Source organism: Mesitornis unicolor, unplaced genomic scaffold, assembly GCF_000695765.1.
Source record: "Mesitornis unicolor isolate BGI_N332 unplaced genomic scaffold, ASM69576v1 scaffold21951, whole genome shotgun sequence".
In the NCBI taxonomy this organism is placed as follows: domain Eukaryota; kingdom Metazoa; phylum Chordata; class Aves; order Mesitornithiformes; family Mesitornithidae; genus Mesitornis; species Mesitornis unicolor.
In genome coordinates this window covers 11,120-30,563 of record NW_010161996.1, presented here as the reverse complement: position 1 = coordinate 30,563, position 19,444 = coordinate 11,120, and positions in this window count along the sequence as shown.

Here is a 19,444-nt window from a genome sequence, read left to right as displayed (position 1 = left end):
GAACTACAAATCATCCTATTGTAAATTACTTTTTATTTCAAAATCTCTGCTTGAGTCTGTTCATGTGGTGATTGTAGGAACTGCACAATAATGCTGCTACAATAACTCACCTGCTTTCCTTTGCCATTCTGAATCATGTGCATAGATATTTGAATTCACCTCTGTCCTGCCATCCATTTCAAAACTCTTGCCATAAACCTTCAGGGTTGTGGGGGCAATCAAGGATATCAAACTTAGTCTATCAGTATCTCACATGCACTAAGATAAAATTTCTGTGCTAAAATCTTGTTAATGATAGAAACTATTTCTTCCCCTAATTAAGATGATTTTTTTTTTCAGAGGAGAGTAACATGAGTTAAGCCTGTATTGTAGCTTTGCACCAGCAGTTAGTAGCTGGGTACAGATTATTTTTATGCCTTGTAACGTTATTTAAAGTAGTTAGCAAAAGTGACCCCACTTAACCGGAAAAAGAGAAGAATGGAAAAGACTTCAGGGAAGCAGCCTCTACAGCAGCCTAATCAAATGATCTCTATGTATGATACAACAGGTGAGCAGAAACTTACTGTTAAAGCATACCGGCAGTTTAATGGCACTTTTATAGATCTCTCAGTTAGGTCTGACTTAAACTACCCTGCAACAGCTGCGACTAAATGAAGCTTTATTTAAGGCTCTAGTGACAATCCTTTAAGAGGACAATAATGAGAGCCTCTTTCTGATAACCATCTTTGATGGAGCCCTGGTTTTGTGCAGGTGAACCAATGTAGCTGTAGTTAAATGAAAGGAATAGCTGGATAAACTCCAGGAAGGCTTTATCCTACACAAGATGAAGATGGTTGTTTATATTTAGATTTAATAGTTTTAGAGCAAGTTGATATTATTTTGACTTTAGGTTTATTATTTAAAGGAGATCTTACAAAGGAAGGGAACCTGTGACGCTAGTACAGTTATCTGGAACTCAAAAATTATGTTGGAACAAAAGTGGAATGTAAGATCAATTCAAAGTGTCATCTTGACTATTTTGTAAGTTAAAAAAATCAATAGTTTGAGGCTGGAATTCAGTGGTTCTATGATAAACCATTACCACCACAAGAAATGCACCGTTTCATGGAAAGAATTGGAAATCACAAGCTTCTCAGCTAGAAAATGATATGTAAAGAAAACTATGGCTTTTTTCCTGTAGTAGAACATGAGTTGTTATTTTAAATGTGTTTTCTTAACAAATTTACAAACATCTACATGAGTCAGGAAAGCTATTTTTGTCCCCTTCTTGTCCTTCTTGCATAGCACAATTGGTCAGAGTTTTTAGGGTGTTATGCATCTTCCCAGAAATAATACAATATTTTATTTCTCTACCTTTATATGGACCTTGCTTGGTGGCTGTTCTTATTATATAAATGTATTGGATTAATAAAAATTGCATTATGTATAGGAGAGGAGATTATCTATGCTAATGTTGATGTTTGACTTTAAAACAATAAAAAATCTGCTTTGATTTTAGAAAATGGAACTAGTAACCGCAGCCATGATTTGTTTCTTTTTCCTTCAATCTTGGGTATATCGTTTATCTTCAGCTTCTGCAGCTGCCAGCAATTCTCATCTCAAAGGGCTAATTGAGGTTGGCTTTGAGATTCTGCTGGGGGAAGCATACCAACTTCAAGTCTAACTTAGGTCTTCAGACCCCTCTTCATGGGCAGAAGAAAGCACTTTAGTTTAATTCCCTGTACACTTCTGTTTGTGTGACAGGTTACACAGTACAGTCTATCTCATGAACAGCCTGAGCCTTGCTTGGTGCCGCTTGTGAGCAACCTGGGGAGAGGTTTCTCACAGCTTTCTGACTTCCTCGCTGGTGCCCTGTTACAGACCAGCACCTCTTGGAGCAGACCTGGAGCACCAGACTGTGGATGTGGGAAGTATGGTACAGTCTTCTGGTGCTGCAGGTCCCTAACACTGTGCTGGGCTCTTTCAAAAAATAATTACTGTATGTCATCTGCAAAGATGTGTGGCTTTGCATGTATACAGTACCATTCTTCTTCCATTTGCATTTCAGCACTACAGACTACCAATCTATACTCTTCTTTTGTGAACAGTACTGTCTGGAGTTTGCAATGAAATAAGGGAATTCTAGACAAATTATTTATTCCACCAGCACTATTTTCTAGTTTAGCAGAATTCGAAGTACAGGCTTCTACCGGGATGAGTGCTCAGTCAGGAGGTTGTTCTCTGGGTAAAAACTCCAATCAAATTAAGTGGACTTTTCCATGCAATGGGAATTTTCTGCATATGAAAATAACAACCATACTGACATGTGACTCACCAATACTAGTAAGAGTTACCTGTTACAGACACACATCTAGCAAATCAATTCTAACATGCAAGTTAAGCAATTTTAACATTCGAGATAAAATTTTTGCACTCAGGCACTATGCAGCAGTCTCTATTCAACCATTCTCCTTTTTCCTAGTCCCCACAGTTCATTATTGCTTTTCTGTGAAAAGCTGATGAGTCTGAGTCTATTTTTCTCAATCTAGGGAGAAGCTATTCTTGAAATGCTTTGAACTGTTACAAACTTTGGACCTTTTCTCATATGGTACCTTTATGACAAAGAAATATACTAAGGTAAAGTTCATGGAAGCTGGGTGGTTTTTGCATCTCATACTGCTACAGTGGTAGTACCAATGCCTTTGAATGCCACACACTGTGTTTTCCTCTGTCCTCCTCATCTGTTGGGCCTCAGTTCTCTTTATCTGCTTTCACTCTTCCCTGGGTACCAGACACCTGTATGATTGAATTATTGAACTGGAAAGAACTGATTCTCTGCCTTGCTTTTCTGTACCAGAGGGCTCAGCAGTCCTCCAGCTGAGGGTTAAAATTCTTAAAACCTTTTGAGTAAAGCACTTGAAGAATCAAGAGTTTCATTTCCCTCCAGGTCATCTACTCAATTGTTGCTATCCTAGTTCTGGTCCTGTGCCTATTTATTTATTTAGCTACTTGCTCTCTTCCACTCTGTGGCTCTCACTGACTCTTCTTCAGTCCACAGCCAAGGCCTTCCACAAGAGCTCCCTTTGCTTTTCCTTTCTCTGTCTTTGTGTCTGTTGAGCTACTCCTCCAGCCCTCTTCACCTCCCATGTCAACTCTCCTGCCTAACCTGGCTGACTCACACCTCTACCATCAAACATTTTTCCAGTTTGTTTCCCCAGCTCTGTTGTTTCCTCTGGAAAAATCCCTCTCCATTTCTTGCTGGAGTGCATTTCTCCCTGACTGCTCATGCTGATCTCACCAACCTTGCCCTGGGCCATTTTTTCAGCACCCCTCTGCTCCTCAGCTTCTCCCACTCCCTGTGCATGACTCTCCACGGTGGCTGCCTGCGATCCCACACATCCTGATGTCAGCACAAACAAACAGGACTGTGGTGGCAGTTGCACTGAGGTGAGCATCAATCAAACAAGGCATTCATAAGCATTGTGCAATACTGAATGTCCAAATACCTTTCCTGAGCTTTCCATAGATTTTTTCCAATTCTTACTAACTTTTACTTTTCAACATCTAAGGCATATTTAAAGTGGCTGTAGTTTACTTGTGTGATCAAATATTGTTTCTGATCACTAAATTTTCCCCACTGCCAGATATGTTTGAAGCCTGATCCTATGACCTGCTGAATTAATAAGATCAAGTATATAGCATAAATTAATATTTATTAGTCAAGCATCTTGATACTGTTTTGGTTTGCTGTTTGATTTTTGAATACAGGAGGACTTGATGGTCTAGGATCAAAGAAGATAAATCCTGCCTGGGGCTCATGTTCTTTGCTAGATCATTCAGTTCTTACAAAACATGCAAGAGAACCTGATCCTGATTCATGTGAAGGTGCCTACCATTAAATTAAAAAGCCTCTCAGCAGCAGATCACTGTTAAAAAACCTTTGTGAGAGGAGCATGTACGTAACCTTGGCTACCATTTAACCCATCAGTTATGAATGTACAGCCACATCTCCTGGTGTTATATCCAGGGCTGTGGCACAGAAATTGCCTGTCAATATTTTTTCTGTATCAGTGCTACTCAGCTTCCTTAGAATGCTGCTAAACTGGGGACTCTTCCCTGGCATTTTTCTCACACTCTCATCTTTCCTAGAATATACTTTTGTGCGAATTAAAGTTAGTGAACAAATATATTTCTTGTTGACATTATTATAAAAAACCACAGCAAAAACCAAATACTTACTTACCTTTGGAGTTGGACTCCTACTGCAAATAAATCCTCTGTGTGACTCAAAAAAATGAGGAATATTACCACTGCAGCCCTAGCTTCTCCAGTGTCACAAGGCAGTAATGAAATGCATCCCTCGGTACTTTTTATTTGAAGTGGGGGTAACATAAATCCTTCATCATATCAAGGCTATTTTGGACAGAACCAGCAATGAGATAAGATCATTTAATGAACTTTGCAGCCCCCTGCCTGAGATGACCATGAAATACAGGCCCTCTTGAGAGCATGCATCCCTCCCACACTGGCAGATACCTCAGAGAGCATGACTTGGCAACTGCTGAGAGTTTTCTTTAAAATGCGTGCTAGTATTATCAATTTTAATATTCCTCCTGTGAAGATTGAAAAATTCCACACTATGATCTTAGCTGTAATGGAGACTGAAATGGTGTGACAAATCACACTTGGTTTTGCATTACAGGGTGACTTACAGAAGTATGCAGTGCTTCAGAGCTGTTAATCGAAGGATGTGTGCTTGATTATGACCTATCACACAATCTGTTCTCCTCAAGGCAATTGTCATAGGAATTGTCTGTTTGGTTAACACTAGCTGACAAAACGCATTAAGCCAGCACCAGTTCTACCATTTGGAGTTGTTATAACTCTATCACAGATGAGCACTTATATGATTACATTTCATTTTCGGAGGAAAATATTTTTGAGTTTCATTGATGACAGATGTATACGCTGATCTCAGTTTTAATTAAATCCATCTACATTGCTAATATACCATATGTGACTGCTGGCTTAAGAAGTATTTATATAATTGCTGATTATTTTAACCTTCCTTTGTTGTAATTTTTCAGACCCCAAGTAGCAAAAGCAGCAGACATTAGATGGATTCTTCCTGTAGTTTGTATTTACTTATTTATTTTTTCTGCAGTCAGCTTTACAGCAGAAAATCCTGAGCAAAACCTAGCAGCTGTAGCCTTTCTTTGTAAAGGAAAATTTCATCTCTTTCTAAATACTGGACACTTTAAAACATTTCTGGACACTAAATTTCTAAATACTGGACACTTAAAAACATTAATATCTTAACTTTCTTCAGTATGTTGTCCCACTTCATATCATATGAAACCACAGGCTCTTCTTGCTACACATGTGATAATAACAAAGGTAATGCCTTCTTAGAGCTTTTCATCCTGGATACATGCATGGCATTGGAAAAAATAAAGACATATCGTAGGTAAAGTTGATTGCTTTATTTCTGGAAAACTAGTTCAATCTCTGACTGGCTTTGGAAATCACATGTAAATACAAACTGGTGGGACAGTATTATAAAGACAGGTTGGTGCCCAGGCTTGATACAGCAGTTGTGCTATCCATCATGCTGCTGCAGAGCAGCATAACTGCTTCCTTGACATTTGACTCACAGCTTGAATAACTTCCCCTTCTACCTAAATGTATCCAGCTTAATTTACAATAAATCAGAGCTTTGTTTTTTTTTAGTGTTGTAATGTAGGCAAAACCTTCCCTAAACTTTTAAAAACATCTAATTTCAGGAGGGGACTTCAGGCTTCATCAGACCAGAACATTTATTTCTGATTTGATATGCTCAAGATACATTGATATTTTTGCTTTTGTGCAGATTGTATATCCTGTGTAAAGCACAGCCAAAATGTGATAGACATTGCACACACTCTGATCATCTGCAGTAGGTTAGATACATCTTGCATGATACACATAAACTGTATTTACAATGAGCAATTAATCCGTGCATTCATAGTAGCCTCTTGTGCAAGGTGAATGGATACCCAGCATCCAGAAATCCTGGACAGAACTAGTACTCTGCTGGTCTACCCATATCTGAAGAAACAGCCATGTGACAGGTGACAGGAAAGACATTTCTTACCCTCAAAAGCAGCTGTCAAGTAAGCTTTTAAGTTGTGAAAATTATTTAGGCTGTTTGTGCATCTTAGCCTTTGTTTACTTCATAAACAAATCTCAGAACTCTTTACCATAAACTGCTTGTATGACAGCACTCATCCCTAGTTTACAAAAGTTCTTTTGATCACCTGCTTGGTGGCATGAGCAGGGACCACAGAAGAATCTGTAAAATTACTGAAAAAGTGCAAACCTTTGGAGGGCCTGAGGTGTTACTTTTTTGCATTGATCATATTCTGCCTCGCTGTTTTGACTGTATGCTGTTGCTCTTGTGCGGGAGAGCTGAAAATAAAAGTAGCAATCAGCTTTTACTCTTACATAATTAATCCTGTTACATTTTGCCTGTGTTTTATCAGTCTGGCCCCTTCACTCTGGGTGTGTTCCTAGACCTGATGCTAAAGAGGAGGAGGGGAAAGGAGAAGACATTATAGAAAATCTACAAGAACTTGAAGAACTTGCTAATTAAGTAAACATCTCATGCCTCTTTTCTCTTTGATGCTAGAGAAAATAATATCCAGAGAGATAAGTTTTTAAAGCAGATATTGTACCAAGTGGCTTTCTTCCATATTCACCATGCATCTGGTATTCACATCCGTCACGTTCTTGATTGATGCAATGGCAGCTGGAAAGCTGTGAGGAGGGATTTCTGTCACTACTGGGCCTTGTCTTCACCTGTCCAGGAGCAGCCCAAGCCATAGAAGTTTTAGCAGCCCTCTCCAAGCTTCACAATTCCAGAATGAAGCAGATGACTCAGATGATAGGTAAGAGTTTCAGTATCTATATTCCTATGAAAGCTGGTTGTTAAATGGTTTTGATGCTTCTTAAAAGCTGCCTTTGAAAACCATCAGACTGTGTCCTTTAATGCGTTTAATACTTCAGATTCAGACAGCAGGCAGGAGTTTTCTTGATGGACTGTCCTGCAGCCGATGGCATGTGTCTGTGCTGAGGGCCAGTGTTTCCCTGTTTCCCTGCTGCACATTCATTGATTTGATCCCTGCTATGCTGCATTGGCACCTCTGGAAGTGCATCTGGAGAAAAAAAAGTCTGCTTAGAAGTTTCTAGCTCTGCCTGCTGGGTACAACACTGAGTGTTGGATTAAAGTATATGGGAAAAATTGTCGTGACTGGACAACTGAATGGGTCGATTAAATTTGCTGAGGCTTTTGAATCCATTTTTCTTCTCTTGGTCTGACCATTGTATTGTGTGGTGAGAAAGCAGCAGGGATTTACTTAAATAACAGAAAAAAAGTCAGGATTAAGTAGGAGCTGGAATTACATTTTACACACAAGAATATCTTTTATGTACACTGGATTTTTCGTCTGAGTGCATTCTGGATGGTGCATACATGACATCATCCGTACCTATGACACACAATTTTTTTCTTTACAGTTTCTCTTATAGGACAATCTTAAGGTCAGTAAAGCACCAGATTGAAGAGCAGACATGTTTTACTAGCTGAATGAAACTTCTTATTGACACCGCTTACATGACATCTGAAACATTTATAGAGGTCGTTTAGTGCTTATTGCAATCATGATACTGCCTTTGTAACATAGACCAGAAAAATGAGATATGTAAGATCCACTAGCACTTTTTGTTAATGCTGTTGTTAGTTGCCTGCCTGCAGCTTTTTAATGATTCTATTTTTTCCAGGAATGTAAAGTTTTCAAGCAAGTTTAAATTGCATCAGGCTGAAATTTACCCGCTGGGGCTACTAGATACACAGATGCTTTCCCATGACAGTGTAATTAGCCTGGGTCCTTGCACTGCAGGGGGGAATTCTGCTACAAAAGAAGGAAAAGGCTGCTGCTGTCACCTGCTCTCTGGCTTAAAATTTCCATGTGTTTGAAACTACCTTAAAGGCCACATCAAATGAGCTTCTATAGGCACCTGTCCAGAAAGACTTCTATGATGTGGTGTTGAATTTGCCTGCAAATTTGTACTGGATGTTTTTCCATCTTACTAGGGCACTGGAGTTGTCACCTCACTGGGCAACTCAGTTGCTCTAGACGCCCTCAGGCATAAATTTAATGAGTGCAGGAAAGAGGATTTTGATCCTCTGGTAAAATGAGCCAATGCAGAGTGTGCTCCAGTGCACATGTTGTTTGAGCTGGGCCTGGGGCTGTTGTACCCCCCATACAAAGGATGGAGAGAACAGTATTTCAGTGGGCCAATGCAGTGTTCTGTGTCTTTTTGTAGCACTATACTGATCATAACCAAATTTTAGGTGCTTCATTTAGATAAAGTTAAATGGGATGAACTGGAGCTGTTGGAGACTTCAGACTTGCTACTGGAAAATTAATGAAGGTCCATAGAGACTTTGCTATTGATATTCAATTTCATGGGATGATGTCAAATACTTCAGTGCCAGAGAAACAGAGTTAAGGCAGCATATTAATTGCATGGCTTTTTATCTTCTTTTAATATTTACCAGAACTTAAGCATCCAATCCTTCTGTACCTGTGACAGAGGCAAATATTACTTCATTGTTTTATTTATGGAAACTCAACTCTTCCCCAAGACCATTGGATGAGTTTGAGCAATTCTGCTTGGGAAGAAGATAAGATAAAATGAAGGAAGATTAAGATTCCTCTAAATCCTTACTTGCTTTTAGAAGTAAAATTCATTGTCATGGATAAACCTGTGGTTGGTGTCCTTGTGTAAATACCTCAGGGATGGTGTACCCCAGCTGAATCCCAGTTTTAACTCAACTAAAACTTGACATAGTTCAGAGAATAGACATACTTATATGTGCTCGCTTTTCTCCTACAAGTGTATTAGAGAGAAGGGTTTTGACTGCATCACATGTGAAGGCACCTCTGTGCTGCTCTAGTGTTTTACTATGGCCAATTAACTGAACTGAGAAGCAGACTCTGTTGTGCTGCTTCTTGGCTCCTGTTAAGATTGTATCAGTTAGCATTAAAAAGACAGTCTTTATTCTGGCTGGCCTGAGACTTAGGAGAACATGAATGTGAGATCTGAGAGCTCTTTTTGCATCTTATGTGTGCTTCCTGGAAAGAAATCTGATTGTAACTCTTGCACTCAATCCAGTAATGAAAAGTAATGTGAAAGATTGTCACCAACATGTTTCTTGTAAACACTGAGATCCAAACTGACTATTAGCTTTTAGAAGCTGCCATTATAAAAGTCTCTGACTAAAACAATCCTCAGTGAGCAAAGATTGCTAACAAGATTACAAAGGTACCAGGTATGTGTTAAGTAAAATCTAAGTCATGGCAGATTAAGATCATGTATCTACAAGAGAACAGGGAGTCACCCGGGCCATTGCATAGTAGCAGACATCGGCATCCTTGAGCACTGCAAAAGCTCTGCTCCTTTAGTTGCAAGACCTGCTATGTGAATAGTCTGGAGACACAGATCTGGCAACCATGAAAGAGCCAAACTTGAAGGAGCGATGAAAGCAAACAGAAATGTTTTTCTGTTCCTTTTCCTTCTCATTAGTGCACATAGCTAATGCAAATTAATATAGATGATAGTTTTAAGTTAGACCTCTTCCTGAGTATTGATTTAAATGCCTAATATTATGTACCAACAGTTGAAATTTTTGTCCATAGTTGTTGAAAGAGGACTAAAGTGACTTGAAGTGAAATTAAAAAAGGAAACTGTATTTTGTATTGGCTAAGAACATTTTTCTGAACAGGAGCAGAATAAATTCTTTCCTTGCCTGTTGTGTACACATGGATTGATGATGAAATTTTAAGATATTTAATGTGTCAAACGTATCAATCAAATTCATGCAAGGAGCCATTATATCCCTAGCAAGTACCAAAAGAACCTTCACAAGATGTATTATCCAATGTCTTTAGCTTGAAGGCAAAAGTTCTTCAGTATAAGTTTGACCTATGCTAAAGTTGCTCTGGAGCAGAATTATCCAGAAAACATTCTTAGCTGAGCAGGCATTTAAAATGTCTCTTTGCTGGAAATGGAATATAATATTGAATTGGCTCAGAAAATTAATCACAAACATGTCAGTGTGTGAAGGTGATCTCGAACCACGTACCTGCACTTGCTTGGACTCTGTTCTCTGGACTATCATCCTGTCTCCCTTCCTGTTCATCATGTACGTGGAAGTGTTAGTTGGGAGACATGCGTGATGGTCACTAAATGTCATTCTCCTGGCCTGTTTGTTTACCTCTTGTGATGCTACTCAGCAGCTGAGCACCTTGCTGTCTACATAGCGGAGATTTGAATGAAGCACACAGTTCAGATATGAGGGAAAGCTGTCAGGAGGTTGGCCAAGAATACCTTTGACAGAAGAGGCCAATCTGTCATTTATTACTCTAGCTACGAATCTGGATGGATTCTATCCTTGATGAACATAGCTGGCAAACTGGCAACAGTGAACAAGGAGAAGTATGAGTTACCCAACACTTATTTTGCCTCAATCTTTACTGGCACCCTCTTTTCCCATACCTCTCAAGTGAGTGGACCTCGAGGCAGGGATTAGGGGAGCAGAGCCCCTCCCAGTGTAAGAGAAGGTCAGGTTTGTGACTACCTGAGGAACCTGAACATACATTAATCTATGGGACCTGATGAGACACATCCCAGTGTTCAGAGGGATCTGTCTTATGTAGTTGTCAAATCACTCTCCATATTTGAAAAGTAATGGCAGTCAGGTGAAGTCCCCAGTGACTGGAAAAAGGGAAACATTGGACCCATTTTTTAATAGGTAGAAAGGAGGACCTTGGGAGATACTGGCCTGTCAGCCTCACCTTTGTGCCTAGAAACATCATGGAACTGACAAATCTAGAAGCTATGCTAAGGAACATGAAGGACTGGGAGGTGATTTGAGACAGACAGCCTGACTTCAAGGGTAAGTCCTGCCTGCCTGACCTAGTGGCCTTCTGTGATGGAGTGACTGAGTGACTGCATCATGGACAAAGAAGAAGCTATGGATGTCATCTAAGACTTCTCTAAGACCTTTGACATGGTCTTCCACAACATCTGCCTCTCTAAACGGGAGAGATATGAATCTCATGGACTGTTCAGTGGATGAGGAATTGGCTGGATGGTCACATGGAGAGAGTGGTGGTCAAAGGCTCAATGTCTGGATGGAGATCAGTGACGAGTTATGTCCCTCAGAGAACCCTACTGGGACAGGTATTGTTTAATATCTTAATGAAATAATGAAATTAAATGCACTCTCAACAAATTTTCCAATGACACCAAGCTGAGTGATGCAGCTGACAGGCCTGAGGGTTGGAATACCACTCAGAGGGTCCTGGACAAGCTTGAGAATTGGGTCCATGTAAACCTCATGAGGATCAGCAAGGCCAAGTTCGGGGTCCTACACCTGGGTTGGGGCAACCACCAGTATCAATACAAGCTGGTGGATGAAGGGATTGAGAACAGTTCTGTGAAGAAGGACTTGGGGAATACTGGGGGATGAAAAGCTTGACATGAGCTGGCAATATGTGCTTGCAGCCCAGAAAGCCAACCATAACACGGGTTGCTTCAAAAGAAGCATGGCCAGAAGGTGGAGGGAGGTGATTCTGCCCCTCTGCTCTGCTGAGACCTCACCAGGTATGCTGCATCCAGCTCTAGAGCCCCCAACATAACAGGGATGTGGCTCTGTTACTGTGGGTCCAGACGAAGGCCACAGAAATGATCAGAGGAATGAAACACCTCTCCTATGAGGAAAGGCTGAGAGAGTTGGAGTTGGAGTTGTTCAGCCTGGAGAAGAAAGGGTCCAGGCAGGCGTTATTGTGGCTTTTCAATACAGAAAAGAGGCTTATAAGAAAGATAAGGACAGAACTTTTATTAGGGTCTGTAGTGATAGGACAAGGGGTAATATTTTTAAACTAAAAGAGGGTTGATTCTAGCGTAGACTAGATGGAACAAAGAAAATGTTTACAATGAGGGTGGCGAAACACTGGCACAGGTTGCCCAGAGAGGCGGTAGATGCCTCATCCCTGGAAAGGTCAGGTTGGATGGGACTCTGAGCAATTTGACAGTGGAGGGTAAGGACAACCTTCTTCTGCTAGGTTTGCCGAATTAGTAACTTCATTAAATGAACCAGCAAAATTGGATACTTCTGAGTACAGAAAGATTATTTATGTCTGAAACAGGATATATAAGCAGAAGGAGGCAATATACTTTTCGCTTTCCACCTGTGTTTAGAAATTGCTTGTCTTGAAAGGAAGACTATTCTTGTCAGCAGTCATGTCATTGCAACTTGTGATCAGGACAACACAGTGCCCACTGGGCTTCACCATTCAGCAAAGTAGATTTCCTGCTCTACTTCATGTTCAAAGCAAGTTTTTCCCCCCACCTCTCTCCAGTCCCGTCTATAGACTAACTGTTCAAAGTTTCTGGCTGTTATGTTGTACATACACATAGAAATCTACTGTATCAATCTCTTCTGGGAAGCTATCTACTGTAATGTGACAAGAGAACCTGGCTCTATTGGACTGTATTATGTATCAGTTGCCTTCTGGCTTTTAATAAAATTAATGCTGTACAGTTTGACTTTCAAGAAGATCTCAGGCACAAATCAGTCTCTGACTTGTCAGGGAGGTTCCTCGTGGATGAGGGCACTGGGTGACTATGGAAGTTCCTGGTGGAAGTACATTAATTTAAGTGCTTCAGACTAGTAGGGTGAAGAGCTGAAAGTATGGATATCTCTGAGAAGTCCTTAACTGGGTTGTCCTCCTGTTATCTAGGTCTTAGCATTTTCTCTTTTTTAATACTGTGCCACAAGTCACGTAGATATTCCTGGGGCATTGGGGTCGCAAGCCAGAAAGAATTTTCATCAGTCATGAGTGCTTAGCACCTCTGAAAATGAAAAGCCATGTGGACAAAGGAGACCATTGATGCAGAAAGTGCAAAAACTCTCTTTTATGTACCAGTGTAAAGTAATTGTGTAAAGCAATAACACTTCAAAACCAAGATGTCTGAAATAGTAACCTCCTTCAATATAACATAAGCCACATGAAACCAGTACCAATAGCTCCTCTGATCCTGGCAAGAAAGCTGCCAGCACTGAGAATGCAGCTTGAAACCCATGTAGCTCCCCCATTTGACTTCATATTTATGATCTTGTGTAGGCAGTTGAGAGATGTATATGATCCTCATCATAAAAATCAGTCTTGTTAATGTTCATGATTTGCAGGTGTCTTTCAGTAGTTCTGACACTATTTCTAGATTTTTGGAAGACTTTAAGAGAGTTGGACGTTGAACCTTTTTGGGGAATTTTATTGGAGGTATCTTCTCTCCACACTTGTGAGCTCCTAGTATGTTCCTGGAAAGTGACTGCTCTTATATGACCACTTTCTCCTTTTCTACTATGGTTTCCCCATTATGGTGCTGAAGTTATCTACTAACAGCTGTATGAGGCTGGGTCATTAAGCTCTTCCTCTTACTAGCTGCACTAGATGACTTCATGGACCAAGGCAAAACATGGAAGGTGATATGAAATGTGCAAATCAAATACTCATATTAATGACTCCTTCTTCAAGTCACACATGCCTTATATCCTGTGACTTCACATCTGTCCCCATGATATGTTCCCATGTGTTTTGTACCTTTCTCAGTGTTCTTGAACCTCACTAACCAAAGGAAAGAAACACTCCAGGAGCTAGTTCATCATGTACTATGGGGAAATAGGCTTCTCCTTTCCAGACTCATCTTCTGAAATGGATTTCCAGGCTTGCGGTTGCCGTACAATCAGTTATGCTGGAGAAATTTGTTGTTGTTGTTTTTTTTAACCTGGTAACTGCAAAAATTATTAAAAGCTATTACTAGTCATAGATTCTGGTTTTTCTGCTGAATCACAAGTGCTGGTGGAGAATAAAAAGGGGACCGAAGAAATCTGCTGTTTGCCAGTCTTGGGGGAAGCATAGAGCCTTCAACCAAAATGGAATCCTACCCACTCTCTATAAAATAGCCTGTCTCAATAATGAGCCATAGCTGAAAAATCCCTTCCTGTTATGTTATGTTTCTGCTAGTAAGATTAAGGATGGGGAAAAGCATTTACCAGGCTTTGAAGTATGTTACTGCTTTTGCATTACTTCTTTCCTAAATTGCTCCTTAGACCTGCCCTTAAACAAAAAGTTACTCAGATTTCTTGTTTGATCAACTGGCTATCAGAGCTGATCGTTGCCTACTTTTTCTTCAGGCTGTTCCTGAAACTCAGCCCCCTTGGCTCTTGGTACCTTTTCTTTACGGAAGAGGTAGAAATCAGATCTCAGGTCTTTTGAGTTTAAATTGATGTTGTAGTATAGGGTGGGCTCTGTGGGAGAGGGTCCTCCACAGATTCATGAGTGTTTTTCTGCTCCATGTGCCAGCTAGAAGCATTTTGGGCAGAAAACATTTTTATATTTTTTAAGTGAGGATGAGTTCACTATGCTATCTGGAAATGAAGGGGTAGCATCTGTGGACTGTATATGACTTTGCAGGTAGATTTTGGAAGGGAATGAAAAGGTAGTGAGACAGTGTTATATCAATACACAGACTTTTGGCAGAGGAGATATGTACCTGCGATTTTTTACTGCCTTCTGTTTTATGGTGGCATAAGTGTGGTGTTAGCCTAGTTATATGTGTATGGACTTTGTATTAAGTTAGAAAATGGGCATCTAGAATAGACTTTTCCTCAAGTCATTAAAAGAAGGCAGTTCATTGCCTAGAGCACCATATAGTTTTTCCCAACTTTAATGTTTCTGTGATTTCGTGTGCAATGTCATAACTAAAGTACCAGTCTCTTTTTACTGTTAGTTCCTGAGAATGTTATCACAGGCAGAGCTGCTTACTCATAGCTTTTTCTAAGGTTAGAGCAACCCTTTAATTTGCCTAGTAGCAGTTCTCATCAGTATTCAGGAGCAGAATGATACAGTAAAGGAGACCAATCTGCATATACCACAGTATCTGTTTCAATATGTTTGGAAGTATCAAAGAAATATTTTTATTGTAGCTAAGCTCATCACATATGCAGAATATCAAGGTCAGTGCATGACAGTATTAAGGAAAAACAGTAAATGCAGAAGATAACTAATTTATCTCTTGGGAATGCTATTTCACGCACTGACACATTTTCCTCTTTAGCATCAATCTATAAGGCTGAGTTCTGTGAAGTGCTTTAATTAACATATCATCATGTACTTATTTATGGTGTCCTCAAATTATATTATCAAAGTACAACATTCTATTTTCCACCTCCACTCTATAAAATGCTCCAAGAACTGAATATTTATACAAAACAGTGATTTTTGAAAATAAATATTTTCAATCCTATTTTACATGTGTATCTCAGTATGCTGTCAAACTTTAATTGCCAGCAGCCAGGCAAAGCATATACTCTTGAAAAGTAACAGGTCCCTGTTACTTCTTTTCATCTGGCTATCTGATAAAACTCCTGTAAAATTAGTATTCAGCACCTCAGAATCCATGCACACAGGACTGGTATAATTTGTCTTTCTGACACACTTAACCCCGCAACTGGGTTCTTTGGTCTCTTTGATAGAACAGTAAGATTAAAAGTAATTCTTTCACTTTCTTTAAGTCTTTGCACAGAGATACAAGAATCACTCCTTATCCCTGCAGTAGGTTGGATCGTGCTTACTTGCTTGCTGCAAGTTTGATTTAACACAAGGGGAACAGTGATATGAAAACCACTTGAAAAAACGATGCATTATTGCTCATAACTTTAGTTCATTGATAACTTTTATGTAATTGTATACGCCTTCTACCAGCCTACGATATAATTTCTCTTAATTGCCTAGGAAAAACTGTCTCTCATTGATTCTACAGTAAATGCAAGAATAGCTGTTGCTAAGTGCTGACAGTATGCTCAGCCTTAGTACATACATGGAGGTATATAGTTTGTAGCCAAAGTAGCAGATAATACCAGCTTCATCTTTCGAAAATTACATTTAAAAACCTGACACCTTGCATTCAAATACCTGCTGTGGTTTGCTTTGGGTATGTTAGGTTCTATCAGTGGTGTGAGGCTCAGGAAGCCGTTCATTAGTGCTATATTCAGGCACACTTGCATCTGACTGCAGAGCCAGTGTTACTAACTTCTAATGATGCCATCTCCTGGTGAGTGACGTCTGTGCTGGCGTTGTGATCTAGGAGCAGTACAGAGAATATGGAATATAAACAGCAAAACCAACAGGGCTGAAGTAGCAGTGTGTGCACACTAGGGGTTTTGCCTTGGAGTATGGAGCCAGACTGTGTGGTGACAGATACTTTATTAACTGTCAGAAAAGAAACCATCAGCTTTTGTCAGTTGCTGAGGGCAGTTCATTCTTCCTATGCGCTTGTACAGTGCCTAGCACAGCAAAATCTCAATCTTGGTCAGAGCTTGTAGGCATACTATTAATAATATAGCCACATTTTAACACAGTGATGTTGCTTGCAATTCATGTTTATGGCTTTTAATGTTATTGTTTACAATGAATCAGTGCACAGATTGCTAATAATGTCTTGTCGTCTTTGCTTCATTTCTTTGTGCTTTCTCTTTCTTCACTTGTAACACTTTCAGTGACTGCAGCATAAAAACTTGCTCCAGAATTGCCTTTATTCACTCGGCATGTATGTGTGCACACTAATGTCCATGCAACAGTGCCAGTTCATTGGCTTGGTAGAATTTTAATAAGCAGCCTCTTCGCAAATACTGGATGAATCTAAACTTTTAACACTGGTAATAAATGGCATCTTCGTGTCCTGGTGAAAGGTATGCTGGCTGCATTGGAGCATGCCTGTGTAAAACAATGAAAACAGCTCTGTCTGTTCAACAAAGTAAATGGGACTGAGTATCTTACCATGTGATCCTGTGGGAGATCAAATTACTGGTTATTTTTGCCTTCTTAATGGACTTAGCTTGCTACACTACACATTGTAGCGTACATTTCATATCTTAAATTATGCCTATTTTTTTTCCTGGAACTTCTACAGATTTCAATATCTTTTACAAAGTGAAGATGATGAAATGGCGTGTAACATTCCATCAATAGTGTCACTACTACCAAATACAAAATTGTATTTTTCTCTTGTCCCCATGGGATGTTGTACTGCTTATACATACTAATGGGAATTCATGAGCAGATTTTCTGCCCATTGATGTTTATTTCTTTCCATTGTCTCTACTTTCCAGGTTGCTGTCTTCTTTTGAAAATAGGACCTACATTCTTTCTAAGTAAGCTATTAGCATTAAAGCAGTGGTTATCGTAAACAGTATTGGCTTGTCTAACTGTGGGCTTCCCTTCATCTTTGCTCCTTGTCTTTGCTACATTCTTGTGTCAGTAAAGATGGTCTAGCTGGAAACTTTAATAAAAACAAGAAACAAACTTTTGAGTGTCTGAGTGGACCTCAATGACAGCATGGCTGTGCCTGATACCAGTACAAAGGGTACAGTAGACATATGTCTTTGTGGTCTTGTTATCACCTCAAACTACTTAAGAAAGTTGCAGTATTGGGCATATACTCTGCACCTGGAATACTCATTTGCTACCTAGTTTTACCTGCACTAATGAACCCCTGTTGGAGTTGTTAAACTGGAGTTTGGCCTATGTATATTTTAGCACTGTTGTCTTACTGTTGAACTTTTGCAGTTGTTTCTGGTTATCAATACTTATGATAGGCATGCCACTAAAGAAGATGTGCTCAGAAAAAAGGAAAACACAGCATAGGAACGTACTGAATTGGCTTTTCTTGTATGTTATTACACTGTTGGAGATATTGTACTGCACAGCATTTCTGCACAAGTCTTTTTTTCCACTGAGCTGCTACTCACACATCCACATAGACAGAGATGGGGTATAGCCTCTGTGAAGAACAGTGGAAGGGAGATACACAGAGGAGGGAGCACACTCCAGTATTTCTTGTTTCCTCTGAAGACGTATGTTAACAGCAATAGGAAATTTCCAGATATGTTACCAATATGCCTCATAAATGTTACTCACTAAATTCAACACCAGCTTAGCAGATAGGAAAACCGGGCTCAATTAATTTTCAGCATCACATGGCCTTCATAATCTACCTTCAAAGCTAAAGACATTGTTTACTGACAGTCTGTTTTCCAGCTAGGATTTCCTTCTTGTACAGGAAGCAGCTTTGTTACTGGTGTTGCATTATATAGATTTAAGGTCAGGGAACATTGTGACTGAAAGAAAAAGGCTGATGTGTAAAACATGGGACTTGACAAGTCTGTTAATCTTCCTTGTTTTTTTAAACTTTCTGGTCCAAGAGTCTTCAGAAGAGTTCATGTACAAAGTCAGGTGGGAAGGATCTTTGACACCTATTCTTTTTGATCCTGACTCTCTGCTTGTTCTGTTTGAAGATGCTCTTGCAAAGATTGTCTTTTCAGCATTGTACTTCTTTATCTTTAATTAAATTATTCATGGTACTCCTTTCCATACTTTTTGGAAAGATGTAATCGGAGTGATATGAAAACAGGAAGCATGACTTTCTCCACAAAACTTTCTAGAATTTTACTACATAGTTTCTGTCAGAACAAGAGACAGAACTGTCTGTTTCATTTGTCTATATATGAGATTACCTCTTAATTAAAACCTTCTGAAATGTGTTATGAGTGAGACAAGCCACATAAAGCTTTCTGTTCAGTGGGCAGATACAAGTACCATATCAAACAGAAGGGACAAAAGACACTTCTGGTAAGAAATGCAGGCTATTTTGTGCCATGTCTATACAGGAACTTAATGTTCAGCACTGTTGTACTGTTTGATGACAGAAGATTCTGTATGGATGAGTTAAAAATGTCTCGTGTAGTTCTGCCAGACCAAGTCTTGTGACTCGAGGCCTCATAAGCTGTATGTCTATTTCTGCTCAGAAGTCTCTGTGTCTAGTGAAAGACAACAAGGTATGCCCCAGTCAATGTGTGAAGCTCAAAGAACCTCAGTTGGCCGAAAAAGAGATCTTCTAAGTCCACAGGGCCAGCTGCCAGGAGACTCAGCCAGGACAATGTGCCTTCTCTAACTAGTGGGATCATAACGCTGATGCCCTTCTGGCTGACTGCTTTTGAGCTTTTACTAGTGCTTCTGTTGTGGTGGTACACTCACAGCATTTTATCTGGACATCATCATACAGAAAAATATCTGAACTGAAATCTCACAGGCTGTTTTTTTAAATTATAGTTCTGTAAAGATGTGGTTGGGCTGCAGAAGATAGACAGTGGCTAATGACAACCATTGCTTGCCAGCATGTACCTGAAGACAAATGCTAGGCATGCATAAGGCATTTGGTTTTGTTCCAGTGGCATATGGCAACTTCATGCCCTTAACAAGAAGTCACCCTCACAGCAGCATCAGGAAAGGGCAAGGTC